Source organism: Athene noctua, chromosome 1 (genome assembly GCF_965140245.1).
Source record: "Athene noctua chromosome 1, bAthNoc1.hap1.1, whole genome shotgun sequence".
Lineage (NCBI taxonomy): Eukaryota > Metazoa > Chordata > Aves > Strigiformes > Strigidae > Athene > Athene noctua.
This window is the reverse complement of record NC_134037.1, coordinates 234798251-234811131: the sequence shown is the minus strand read 5'-3', so window position 1 is coordinate 234811131 and position 12881 is coordinate 234798251. Positions and strand designations below refer to the sequence as shown.

Below are 12881 nucleotides of genomic sequence, written 5' to 3'. Positions count from 1 at the left end.
TCATGATGAGTGTTGTGCAGTAATTGTGTTTATGGTTGGATAACAGGATTGTATATGCCTGTCTACCTCCTATGGTTAGGCTGATGGTTTGATTGAATTTTTGTGATGATAAAATTGCTGTATGCTTCGTGGTCATGAGCAGCAAATGAGCTCGAGCCTTTTTACAGCAATAATTCATTGAAATGTAAGTACTAGAAATCTCACTATGATGGTGATTTTACTTGGAAGCAGTCAATGGCATTATCCTGCAGCCCTTTTGAGCAAACTTCTGGAACTTATTCCATCTGCCATAGCGGGGTCTTTTGCCTGGCACTTGTCAGTGAGCACGCACCGCTGCAGTCCGTGGTGGTCACTCACGGTGAGGCCTAGCTCCAGAAAAGAGAGCAGGGAAGTCCCGAGGCTGTCTGTGGAGGCTAAATCAAGGAAGCTACTAAAATGAAATTTAGGACCAATTGAAATCAGATTTTTGCATTCACATATATATAAATGTGCTTTATGTCAGTGTACTTGGAAATGCAGTTTTCTGTATTTTAGCAAGTGAATGCAGAGGACACGTAGCGAAGAGGTACAGTGGTGTAATGTGTGTTATTCCTTATAAAGTGTTAGCAGCACTCAGAAGCTTTTGTTAGCAGCTGGGATGATGGAAGAAGCTCGAAGCACGTGACTACATGCCCCTCGCATGAAAGAGAAATTAGTAATACATTTTTCTTGTTATTTGAAGCAAAAGGAATGGGAAGTCTTTCTTAAAACAAAATTAATGACTATAAGAAGGCAGTTTGGAAACAGCCAAGTTTCCTTGGTTTTGCTTTTATCTAGAACTGTAGGATAGGCTTTCTGCAACATAGCAGCAAATTCTGCCAGTGAGACAGTGATCTCAGTTCTTCCCAAACTTGTTAGGTGGCAGAAGCTCACAAGCGATGCTGAGCTGACATCCCAGTAACCCGCCTGCAGTACTCCTCTAGCAGCCGTACAAGCTGCTTGGGGCTCTGCAGTCTACACCTGGACTGACCAACTGCACCTAGAGGTGAGGACAGCTGATTGCACATGCTTACCTATTTGCTAGAGCCTTTGTTAGGGTGACAGTGAAAGGGCTGACTGTCCTGGTGAATGGTGCTGTTGACTGAGTTGCTGGATTATGCTTTTGTGTTACATAGTTCTGGTCGTATTTAGAGAATTCAGGTGAGTGCATAAGACAGACAGACCACAAATGGCTCCTTTGAGTGGGAGGAGATGGAAGCTGGTCCAAAAGGAACTATCTCATCCAGTTCTCTTCTCCAGGGATGTTTTTATCATCTTGAATGTGGTGGGAATTTGGGCGTTTCCTTGTATGGCCGGATAGGCTTGGGTAAGGTACAGAGACGCCAGTCAGACTCCAGAAAATAGCAAAGTAGTCAAAGCCATAGACTTTGGAAAGCCATGGGCATTTGGAAAATGTTTCATAATTCTCATTTAGATTTTTGTCCTTTTCTGACTGGATTGGTTCTTTGTTTTATTGACTCTTCTTAAAGTATCCTCCTGTCAATTGAGTACTTTTACCAGCACCTTCTCTGTTACATCCTCCCTGTTGTCCTTCTTGGTGATTTAACTTGCTCACTTATAGGTAAGTGTTCACACCTTATTCTTTCAAAATGTAACTTTACCATAATGTTCTCTTTCATTACATTGATTAGTTTAAGTGTGGTTTATATGTAGTCTCTTGTTTTTCACACATCTAATCTAACAGATCAGAGAACAGGCAATTTCATACAGATTATAGATCATTCCTTCTTTACAAAATGTATTCAGTGGAGTGTCTTCTGGTTTATCTTAGTTTTGCTGTAACACATCATTATTTATGAAGACACAGACTAATGTTCCCTGTAGGTACGTTGCTGACTAATTGGACTTACCACAGACTACTTACAGGCCCTCAGTATGTTTTGTTACTAAGTTTTGTAATTCTGTTGCTATTGTAGATATGTTAGATTTTAGTTAGGTTATTTAGATATTATTTTTTCCAGCTATTAAATTAAAGAAAGGGGAGATTTAGGATCCCTGAGAAGTCTGTAAAATGGTTTTGTTCTACCTGTGATGTAAGCACATTTACATTCCTGGCAAGTAAAACTCAAACAAATTATTTGAGAAGTGGAGCTTCCAAAATCATAGGCTGCTATGGTCCTAAGAGAATCTTAAAACACAGGCAGAGACTAGCTATGAAATGGAAAGGAAAAATTTGTGTCACTGTTTAAACAATAGACTTCTTTCATGTGGAGGACCTAGATGTCTGTTAATTACCAACTGGCTTGAGGGTTTTGGAGCCTGGCCCAATATGCTGAAACTTGTAACCATCCACTAGCTGGCATATCCTTCAAGGTCTGCCTCTGGAGACTGGTAATGTAATGGATTTCATCTTTGTAGACTGTTTATGTGTTAGAAATGTTTTCAGTTTTAGCTATATTTCTGTCTTACAGTTTCAGTATGCGTTGCCAACAGATTCCAGACAGTTGTATGAACACAGAAAGCAAGGACTGGTTTAAACATTAGATAATGTCGGACCAAGTTGGGCAGCATGAATTGTCTTTGCTGTGCCGCAGCCCCACCACAATACACTGATCAAGACCTAAAACTGTGTCCTCTAATTTTGGGTGACTCGGATGAATTAACAAGATCTGAAAGCCTGTGATTACAGTTCCACTTGAAAGGGCCTGAGATCTCTCGAAACCAGGCAGTAGAAATATGTAATGAAAGGAACCCAAAAATAAATGGATACCTAAAAACTTTTTTATCTTCATGTCTCCATGTGAACATAACTATATATTTATCTAAAATAAATTTTCACTGGTATTTTCTGAAGTAAACCTAGCGGTTGTAAAGTATTCTGACCCTTTGATGGGCTCTGTTTGTGGGTTTGCATACAGATTAAAGTATGTGCACAGTTTTTTCATTAAATAAAGATGTAGCAGACAAAAATTTCTAAGCAGTCTTCAAGATTTAGTGAATTTGTGGTGTTCCCACTCTTAAGAGATGTTCTGTGAGGTGCTTCACAACTTTTTTGTTTCGCCTTTTATTTTTTAAATCAAAATGTAAAGGAAGGTGTCCTTGTGATGCCAGCTGATGTAAGGTGGTCAGTTAGTGCTGGTCTTGGTAGCAGCTGTACAAAGGCAAGGGAGTGAGTCCCTGGCATACAATTGGGCCTGACCAAAAAAAAAAAAAATAAAGCCATCAAAAGAAGGCATATGGCAAAAACTTAAAGTCATTAATGTGTGTAAATGCAATAACCGCTTTCAAGTAAAACTGAAGCCTCTAACGTTTCAAATATACTAAAAGGAGTTTGACTACAACCATAGAAAACAGTAAATATATGTCGTGGTGTAGAGGCTCAACAATTGGGCTATTAAAAAAAATATTTTGGACTAAGTAGTCCTTAGATGCAGCCTGCTGTGGAAAAACTAAGTCAGCTGAAGAAAACACTATTTTTTTAGTTGATTGTTTTTCCTGATCCAGTTCACTGTGCTACATCAGCAGTTGGTTTGGCCTAAATTTGCGGAGGTGTGGAAACTGGAAGCAAGGTGTGGAGAACAGGAGGAGCGAGAATGGGAAGCAGTATTGTCCTACTAATATTTATTATGTTTGGTTTTATTAATAAGCTTTATGAAGGGTTAGGGAAGCCACAGTCCCCTGAAAATTTTAAATTGGCATTGGCAAAGAAAGAAACAGTTCTGTTCTCCCTGTCCTTCTCAGCCTTCCCTTTGTGTCATTGCTCAGGGAACTGGTTGGGGTTTAAAATGCTCCTTATTTGGCTCAGCTAATTTTATCTGAGTAACTTTCCCCACCTAAATTGCTGTGCAGCCACTTGGTATTTCAGCTTCTATTAGGGAATTGGGGTCGGACTATGGGCAAAATGAGCATCTGGAGATTTTCTAATTTTATTGTCTGTGTTATTTATCCCAGTTTAAAGTATCTCTTCAACTACTTCTTTAGAATGAGAAAAGAGGTGGTACAGGCAGAACTCTTACTGTATAGGGGTTATTGTGGACAGTCTTCATCACACAGCAGAGCTGTCCTAAGTCTGGAGCCTTCTACGTTCTCCCTTGTGCTAGACCAAAAGCCCCTTCTGCTTTTTACAGGCAGTGAAGATGAATGGATTTCTTTTGGGGGTGACTGAATTTAACTTTTGAATTATTTTTTTATGTAAAATTTCTGAATAACTGGGACCAAAGAAGCTATGTTGAAAATGTGTGAGATGTCCTTTCAGCAGCACTGAATAAGCGAAGTGAACTGTGGGCCCAAATCTTTGCAACCCTTTTTCATAAGAAATGTTACTTCAGTGACACTAATGTATGAATTGGTGGCCAGTCACGAGTGGTGTCCCCCAGGGCTCAGTTTTGGGGTCACTCCTGTTTAACATCTTTATTGATGATCGATGGGATCGAGTGCACCCTCAGTCAGTTTGCAGATGACCCCCAGTTGGGTGGGAGTGTTGATCTGCTCGAGGGTAGGGAGGCTCTGCAGAGAGACCTGGACAGGCTGGAGCCATGGGCTGAGGCCAACTGGAGGAGTTTCAATAAGGCCAAATGCCGGGGGCTGCCCTTGGGCCACAACAACCCCCAGCAGCGCTACAGGCTTGGGGAGGAGTGGCTGGAGAGCTGCCAGTCAGAGAGGGACCTGGGGGGGTTGATTGACAGCCGGCTGGACAGGAGCCAGCAGTGTGCCCAGGTGGCCAAGAAGGCCAATGGCATCCTGGCTTGTGTCAGCACTAGCGTGGCCAGCAGGGACAGGGAAGGGATCTGACCCCTGTACTCGGCACTGGTGAGGCCGCACCTCGATTCCTTTGTTCAGTTTTGGGACCCTCACTCCAAAAAGGACATTGAATGACTCGAGCGTGTCCAGAGAAGGGCAACGAAGCTGGTGCAGGGTCTGGAGCACAGGTCGTAGGAGGAGCGGCTGAGGGAACTGGGGGTGTTTAGTCTGGAGAAGAGGAGGCTGAGGGGAGACCTCATCGCCCTCTACAGCTCCCTGAAAGGAGGGTGCAGAGAGCTGGGGATGAGCCTCTTTAACCAAGTAATAAGCAATAGGACAAGAGGTAATAGCCTCAAATTGTGTCAGGGAAGGTTTAGACTGGATATCAGGAAGCATTTCTTTCCAGAAGGGGTTGTTAGGTGTTGGAATGGGCTGCCCAGGGAGGTGGTGGAGTCCCCATCCCTGGAGGTGTTTAAGAGTCGGGTTGACATAGCGCTGAGGGATATGGTGTAGTTGGGGACTGTCAGTGTGAGGTTAAGGGTTGGACCAGATGATCTTCAAGGTCTTTTCCAACCTAGAAGATTCTGTGATTCTGTGAGTTTGGCACTGCTTTCACAGAAGTGGATACATATGCTATTTGTTACAAAGTAATACCAGAATCAATTTAGATGCATGCAGACTGACATTTAAAAAAAAAATAATAATAAAAAAAAAGCTTTACTAAGATTGAATACTGCTGGACAAATAGATTTCATGTGTATCTGCCAGAAAAAATGTCCACCAAACACTGCTGGTTAGCTTAGTTTAGTGTACAGATATGGTTTCTATCAAGTTTATGATGAACCAGTTATGTGAGTTGTGGTTTGATAGCATACATTTTAAGTGAAGGATTATTTTTAAGATTAATTACTTTTGTTAACAAATTTATATCAAGGTGCTACAACCCTTGCATTAGCAGATCAAGATGTGTGGTTGCAGCCTGGGTATCAGAATGAAGAAGAAAGGACAGGATTTATTTTTTTTAAGCGTGTTTGCCACCACACTTTGTAGAAGTATTTTAAAACTGCATTCTCCCTCCTCCAAAAAAGTGTTCATGGGTGGATGGATTTTTTTCTTGTCTTTTGTTCTTTCGGTATTGTAGCCTGCATTGTCCATTTTAAAAATTACTGATAAAGGTAATTCCAAAAATTTTACACAAGTTACACTTACTAAGTCCTTCCACAGTTCCTCTCACTTCTCCAAAAAGCTGCATTTTTACAGGAGATAAAAGGAGTTTGATTTTTTTCAGCTGTTAAATTTTCAGGGTGCCCGGCAGGCTGATCTGTCTCCCTCTGCAGTTGTGCCATTTCTGGAACTGATGCAGAGATGATGGCAGTAAGGGCTGGACTTCCCTTTCCGGCAACAAAGTAATCTTAGAACAACTTAATCAATTGTGAAGCAACATCTTTAGATTATTTTACAGTATGAGTTTAAAAAAAATTATACTATCTCAGTAATATTTGTGCCTTGTGTTTTCTGTTGCAAGAGACAATAATTAAGATGGAATAAAGTACTGCTGCATAGCTAGACTTTGAAATGTGGGGACAGCTGAGTGACAACTGTTGGATGGGGTGATCTTTGTTAAAGACCCCATGTCAATCTACTGCAAAGATACTTGTACAAATTTATGTATACAAATTTATTGCAGCAAAGAATACAGTGCATTTGCTCTTCAGTGTGGGAAGGAAATTGTATGTGTTTTTTAAAGGTAAGGACACTGAAGATCACTTCTTCAGTGATAGGATTCAGAATAGGAAAAGATCAAAATTATGTGGAAAGGGAGTTTGCTTCCAGCAGCTGTAGTGATCTGAGCAACACGTAACATTCAGCTCTTTGTTACACCTTTTTCATACATCAGCAGAGGCACAGCTGTATCAGCTTTCCCTCCTCGTGTACTTTTTAATTGTGTACTCTCACTTTCCGCAGTTCATTGGCAGTCAGGCAGCTGTCTTTCGCTTCTGTAAATAAGCAAAGGACTACCTGTTCACAGTGATCGTTCACTATCTGTTGGTTCTCCTGGATACAGGAGAAGCTGTCTGCAACATATGATTAATTTGTTGTTAGAAATAAGGCACCAAATTGAACTTTACAGGGTGAGGGCAGGATTGCAGGATGGTTGTAGTCCTCTGTTAAGGCAAGTATCACATAATCCCTCCCTGGGAAAAGTCTGGGTTTGGGGTGGTTTTTTATACCACTTTGGTTTGGATTTTGTTTTGCTGTTTTTTAAAATTGGTTTAAGCAAATGGTCTAAGAACCTTCTAAACGCAAGCTTACTACATAGAATTTTTGTTGGCCTTTGGTCCTACTCCTCATCTGCAGGCCATTAATAGGGCTTTTCATTTACATTACAACCTGTGTTTAGGTCTGTAACTGCCTGTGACATCTGTACTCCTCTATTGCAAGCATCACACAGCCTTGGGCAAAATACAAAAGTAAAAGGCAAAGTACTTTTGGTCAAAGGCAGTTTGAATGAAGACAGGTTTGAATAAACTCTGAGATCAAATTGGCTTGGTAATCCTTAAATTGTGTGTTGTTTGGAAAAGGTTTTTCCCTTTAAAAAAACAAGATTAATGTGAGGAGATACATGCCCCTACAATTAATCTGTGTTCCACCCTTTTGTCAGGGATGGAAGATGTTGCCAGAGGATTTCCCAAGATATCTTCAAGCTATTCTAGTTTCTTGGGCAGCAGTTAAATGCTAAGAAAACATGCACAGAGATGTTAGCCATTGTTTTTCCTCTCTCACTGAACTCTCTCCACCCTGTAAACTGAGTATCTCCTTGTTCATGGTTCATAAGGTCTTATCACAGTTCCTAAGGTCATGGGAGAAGATGGCTGCAAAACTACACAACATTCCCATCTTTGAGGATAAAAACTATGAGGGACTAAGCAAATCTCCTGATGTGTCATGCTGTTACATCACTAATATACTTCTAACATTGCTTACAAAAGTGTCTTTCAAAATTGGGGGGAGGAAATGCAAGAACATGTGGCTATTCCAGAATGTGCAGGCCTGAATGCGAAAAAATAGGTTAAGCAAAGAAAGAGTCCTGTCTTGATTTAGAAGTAGTTCAAGGGGAGCAGCCAATATATAAGGATAAGTATAAGTAACTTTTTATAAAGGTGATTAAAGAAAACTCTCCATATTTTCTTTAGGATCTAATAAGGAGACGTTCTAAAAATATCACGAACAAAAAGAACAGTGACATATGTCTGATGGCTGCACTAAAGTTGTCAACAACTATGATGAAAATACAGAACTGTTATGTATATCTGTAGTGAGAACGAAGCTGAGTATTACAAATAATCATGTAACTATGAATAAATCCATCATGTTACAGCAGTAAATAAAGACTGAAAGATCACTTATGAAAATCTGTATGGAAGCTGAGGATTTTTTTTTTAAAATGGCTAATGTAAAATTCAATTTTAAGGATTGTTATGTAGCAAATGCTATTCAAGATGATTAATAAAAAGGGTATTATAAAATGTCTAGGATATTAGCTTAAGGGTTTGATCTAGACTGTCTAAGAAACTGACTCCTTAAAATGTTACACTCTATGAAGAATCATTGAATTAAGATATAATTTTGTGATGTTCAGTCCTTGGACGTTTGTTTGCAAAAAAAACCCAAACTCCAAATGAACACACAGTTGGAAGAAAGTGCAAAATGCTTCCTGACAGTTTTATCTAGGCCATGTAGCGTAGAAAAATGACAAATGATGGTATAGCCTCATGTATTTGCTTGAATTAAAGAACACATTAGTTGACTCTTTTGAGAGATGGACTCAAAGTTTTGGGAAGTTAATCACCGTGAAAAAAGGCTGGATGCATGTTAAAGATGAGGAACAGTATCTGGAAAAACAGTACTGCAAGGTATTGAGGCTCACGGGCAACAGACAGGGAGTAAGACACTCCCTGTACGTAAGTGACAGCCAAGAGCTGAAGTTGAATACACTGAATGCAGAATGGGAGATTTCCTTTCCAGTATTATTGAACTCACTTCTGGTATATAATCAGGTTTGATGGATTCAATTCAAGACATATTTTTAAGTCAAAGTCAACACTGCTTGTAAGTGTTGGAGAAACATACTTTACACTTAATGTAGGTAGTGATGAAGAAGTAAACTCTGAGTTTGCTGAAGTGATTTGATCATGGACCTATGCATGAGCAAAATGGAGAGCCTTCAAAGAGCATACATTTACAAATACAGGAGTCACAGCAGCAGGAAGCAGAAAGTAAAAAAGAATAGGAACATGCATAAAAGGAAAAAATACTTTAGTGAAAAACAGCTAACTGTTGTGCTAATTTATTGATGGACTTCATAGATTCCCCGACACCTGAAATTAATGTCAAGATCCAAGATCTTTTAAGAAGCTGCTTTTGTTCAAGAAACTGTTGATCTACATCAGACAATAATTCATGCTTTGTGAGAATCAGAATGTATCTTTGCAATTTTGAAATTAATTTGTTGCTAGTAGCAATATTCATTTCTTGTTTTGAGAAGAGGAAAAATTGTGTTTCAAACTTTTCTTTCCAAATAAGGTATTTTACAAATCTATAGAAAGCATATAGAACCTGTCTTCAATTTTGAAAGAAAAGCCAGGTTTGTGTAAATCATCACAGATTCTTATTACTTGTTAGTTTTAAACTTCCTGACCATGCCATCTATATTTATTTAAAATGGAAAAACATAAAAATAGGTGGTGTGGTTGTTGGGTCAAACAACGAGGTGTTAAATAGCTTACTTTTACATCCTTAGTTACGTGGCTGATATGCAACTGTTTGGATACAGGTCTTTGTGTGCTGCAATCTTTCAATGGAAGGTCTTATGCTTGTGAAAGTTATTTCATCCCATGATGACAGCTAGTAAAGGCTGTCTTGCTGTGGTCGTGGTAAATTGGACTGGTATGACTCTCTCTAGGTGACCTTCTCATGGGATTCTGCCTGATCTCAGAAAACAAGCCATTTCTTTTCACTGGTACTGGGGCAGAAACTCCAAAATTGGCAATAATGCCAGACATGATTTTATGTCCTTACGACTGCTGCTGCTTTGATAGAAATAGTTTTAGGACTTTCTTTCCCAGTTCCACTATCAGACCTACAGTTCTGACTCCTTGGACTTGGGAATTTCTTCTTGATTTAGTAGATACAAAATTTTGTCTCCTTGTGATGTTAGGTTTGGACATGGCATTGAGAAATATCATATGAAAGAAAGAACTGAGGTCCTGAATGCATATATGATATTAGAAAATGTGTTCTGAAGTTGTTCATGTTATAATCAGAGAAAACCAATTTTTATAAAAATATATATTTTAATTTGGGTTCAATCAATTTAGGGTGGGAAGCAATAGGCAAAGCAGCGCTGGGTGCATGGAGAGCCGCAACTCTGCCACACACACACCGAGTTCCAAAAAGCAGCATTTTTTATACTCTTGTGCCATCGTCTCTAACCAATCTCCTCCAGTCAGATAGTTGTCCTGCTCTTTTCCATTGGTCATTTGGGTTGCTGGGGTGCACATCCTCCTCGTATTGGGTCTTTTGAAAGTCTCGAAGCCTTGGTCTCCTTGTGCGCTTTTCTCCTGTTGGATCTTTTAAAAGCCTCATGACTTTCTGGCGGGCTTTTCTTCAAACAGCAGTTACATGTCAGCTCTAGGTGGGGTTTCTGAGACACCGTTACATTGTTCCAATCCGAATGGCCCACTTTACATTTAATTGTTTAACATTTACAGATCATTCAAGTGTACCTACCCACCTTGCCCAACCTAGCAAATTAGTTACAATAGTTTATTACATTCAGACTCAGATAGCTTCTGACTATGGCATAAATATTACTTTTTTGCAAAGATACTGATAACTTCTCATATCTGGGAGACTCCTTTTTTGTTTGTGAGGGGGTATACCTTGCTTTGAGTGCTAATCATGGCTTTTTTGTTTTCATGGTGGACAATAGCAGTCTTTTATCCTTCAGAAGTATAGATTTTGATGGGGATAAAGCTGTTTTGGTTGCTCAGTCTTGAGAGTCAGAAGCAATCTGGAACAATTTGTTGTATCTAAGTATTGTAGATGTGATTTCAAAGTTGGCCAAGAGAAGAAATAGTGGCTTTTTTAGGATCTTTAAAGCTGCCCTGGGTTGTAGCGTATTCTATTACCATCCTCATGAGCTGTTGATGTCAGGTGGGGGAGTGTTTCCTTGCCTCCTCCCCCCAGACTATCTTTTTGTTAATGGCCCATCAATGCCATTGGTGTTATTTGGGAGACACCAAGTCAGTATAACAATTTAATAGGGAAATAAAAAGAGGAAAGAAAAAAAAAAAAGGTAGATAACACTGGGTTAAACTAACAGAGTTAGGATACAACCTGACACCCTGTTAATCAGGGTGGTGGTAGCAGTCTAGTAGAATGGTGGCTGCAGTCGCCCCCAAAGTAGTGATCCTGTAGAAAGAAGGTCTGCTCTTCCCCAGAAAAATCCAGTGGTGGCTATGTAACTCCTGTCCTCTAGAAATCCAGTGGAAAAGGAGGGTCTCTGGTATTCAGAATCTCAGATTATATCCAGGATGGAATGCTTGGTTCCTCCCTCTGGGTGGAGCATCTCACAATGGGATAATGAGCCATGAGGCCAAATGTTGATTAAGCTCATTAACAGAAGATGGTCCAGAGGGAGTTATCTCTGAGTTGTGTTGTATGGCATTGATGGGCCATTAACAGAAAGATAGTCTGGGGGGAGGAGGCAAGGAAACACTGCCCCACCTGATTTCAACAGCTCATGAGGATGGTAATAGAATACACTGCAACCCAGGACAAAAGCAAAGGGGCATGAAGCCATTTGTAGCTATTTAGCATGGTGATTTTGGATGACACTTTAGGAAACCTCAAAGATGCAAATTGCTGGAAGCAGAAGAGTAGAGTGGTCTTTCTTCTGGTATATATTTCTTTTTCTACTTAGCACTTGGTGTCAGCTGCTCTTGGAGATGGAATTTGATAGAGCTTTGATCCAGAATGATGGTTCCTATCTACGGACGTTCTTTAACAGTATATTTTAGAGTGTGCATATTTGGGTGTTTACCGGCACCTCAGTTTCCTCATACTAAAATGGGTGTTCCAGTGAGTACTTAACTTGTGTTTCAAATTAAGCTGATTTTGTTTGTTTGCAAGTCATCTTGAGAGCATCTAAAGGATTTTTAGACTTCTATAGTAGTTGTCCATGGAGGAAAAGTCTTAGTCACAAATTGCCTTCCACCTTGTCAGAAACAGAGCCATGCCTTATGTATAAAGAAATTGTTATCAAAAGGCAGTTGATAAGCCTAGTATTTTCATTGCACATCACCATTAGTGAGAGGAATATGCACTAATACAGCTTTCAGCTTCAAGCACTATTAGGAAGTTTAAAGTTCTGGTTAGGGATGCTCCGTTGTCTTTCACTGCAAAGGAAGTTGTAAGGAACATATACAGGTTTTTTTTTTTTTTTTGCATACTTGAGCGATGTTGGAAGGGGATGTCTTAACATGCAGTACCCCATGCTGTCTTACTAACATGTGCCTAACATTAAGAAAATTGCTTGCTGAAGTTACATAGAAACCAGCAACTAAATTCAGTATGTTCAAGAAGATTAAACAGTATTAATATTGTTTGACTATTTTATAAATGGAAGATAGCAGATAAATGCTCTTATACACATGACAGAATTTTGCAATCTATGAAGAAAAGTGCTAGCAGTGATGCAAGGACTGTCTTATAGTGTACTAGACAGTGAGGGCTTATTTGGTCATGTATAATTTTTGTTTGTTACTACTGTAAATAACTTTTTTTTGAGTGTGCTGTGATACAAACTGTAAGAATGGGCCTCTCATGGCACACGTGTGATGATACGTTAAATTTTAGATCTTCAGCAAAGCTCTTTTTGTTGTTCCTTCTGAAATGAGATTTCCTTTTCACATTTTTAATTCTGTGAATGGACCTTAAACCAAAAAACATGGCCACTGAAGTGGTTGACTATATGGAGCTGGAATAGAAGCAGTTTGGAGAGGTGAAGGCTTTAATTATATAAAAAAATACTTGCTAAGCTCTTCAGGGTGTTACTGATTTTGGAGTATTAGTTTCTGTTTGCATACAACCACAGGTAA

At 39.6% G+C, this 12881-nt stretch overlaps 1 protein-coding gene across 2 annotated transcripts in view; it reads left to right on the top strand.

Annotated features, from left to right (window-relative positions):
* The first annotated feature begins 914 nt into the window (after nucleotides 1–914).
* The window catches only part of CAB39L (calcium binding protein 39 like), a 65424-nt gene continuing 53457 nt past the window's right edge, over nucleotides 915–12881 (top strand). Inside the window, exon 1 of one of the 2 annotated variants that reach the window (XM_074913155.1) lies at nucleotides 915–1024. The gene's annotated coding sequence lies outside the window, so the exon portion shown is untranslated. The remainder of the gene's footprint in view (nucleotides 1025–12881) is intronic. The other variant, XM_074913169.1, reaches the window with a different exon arrangement.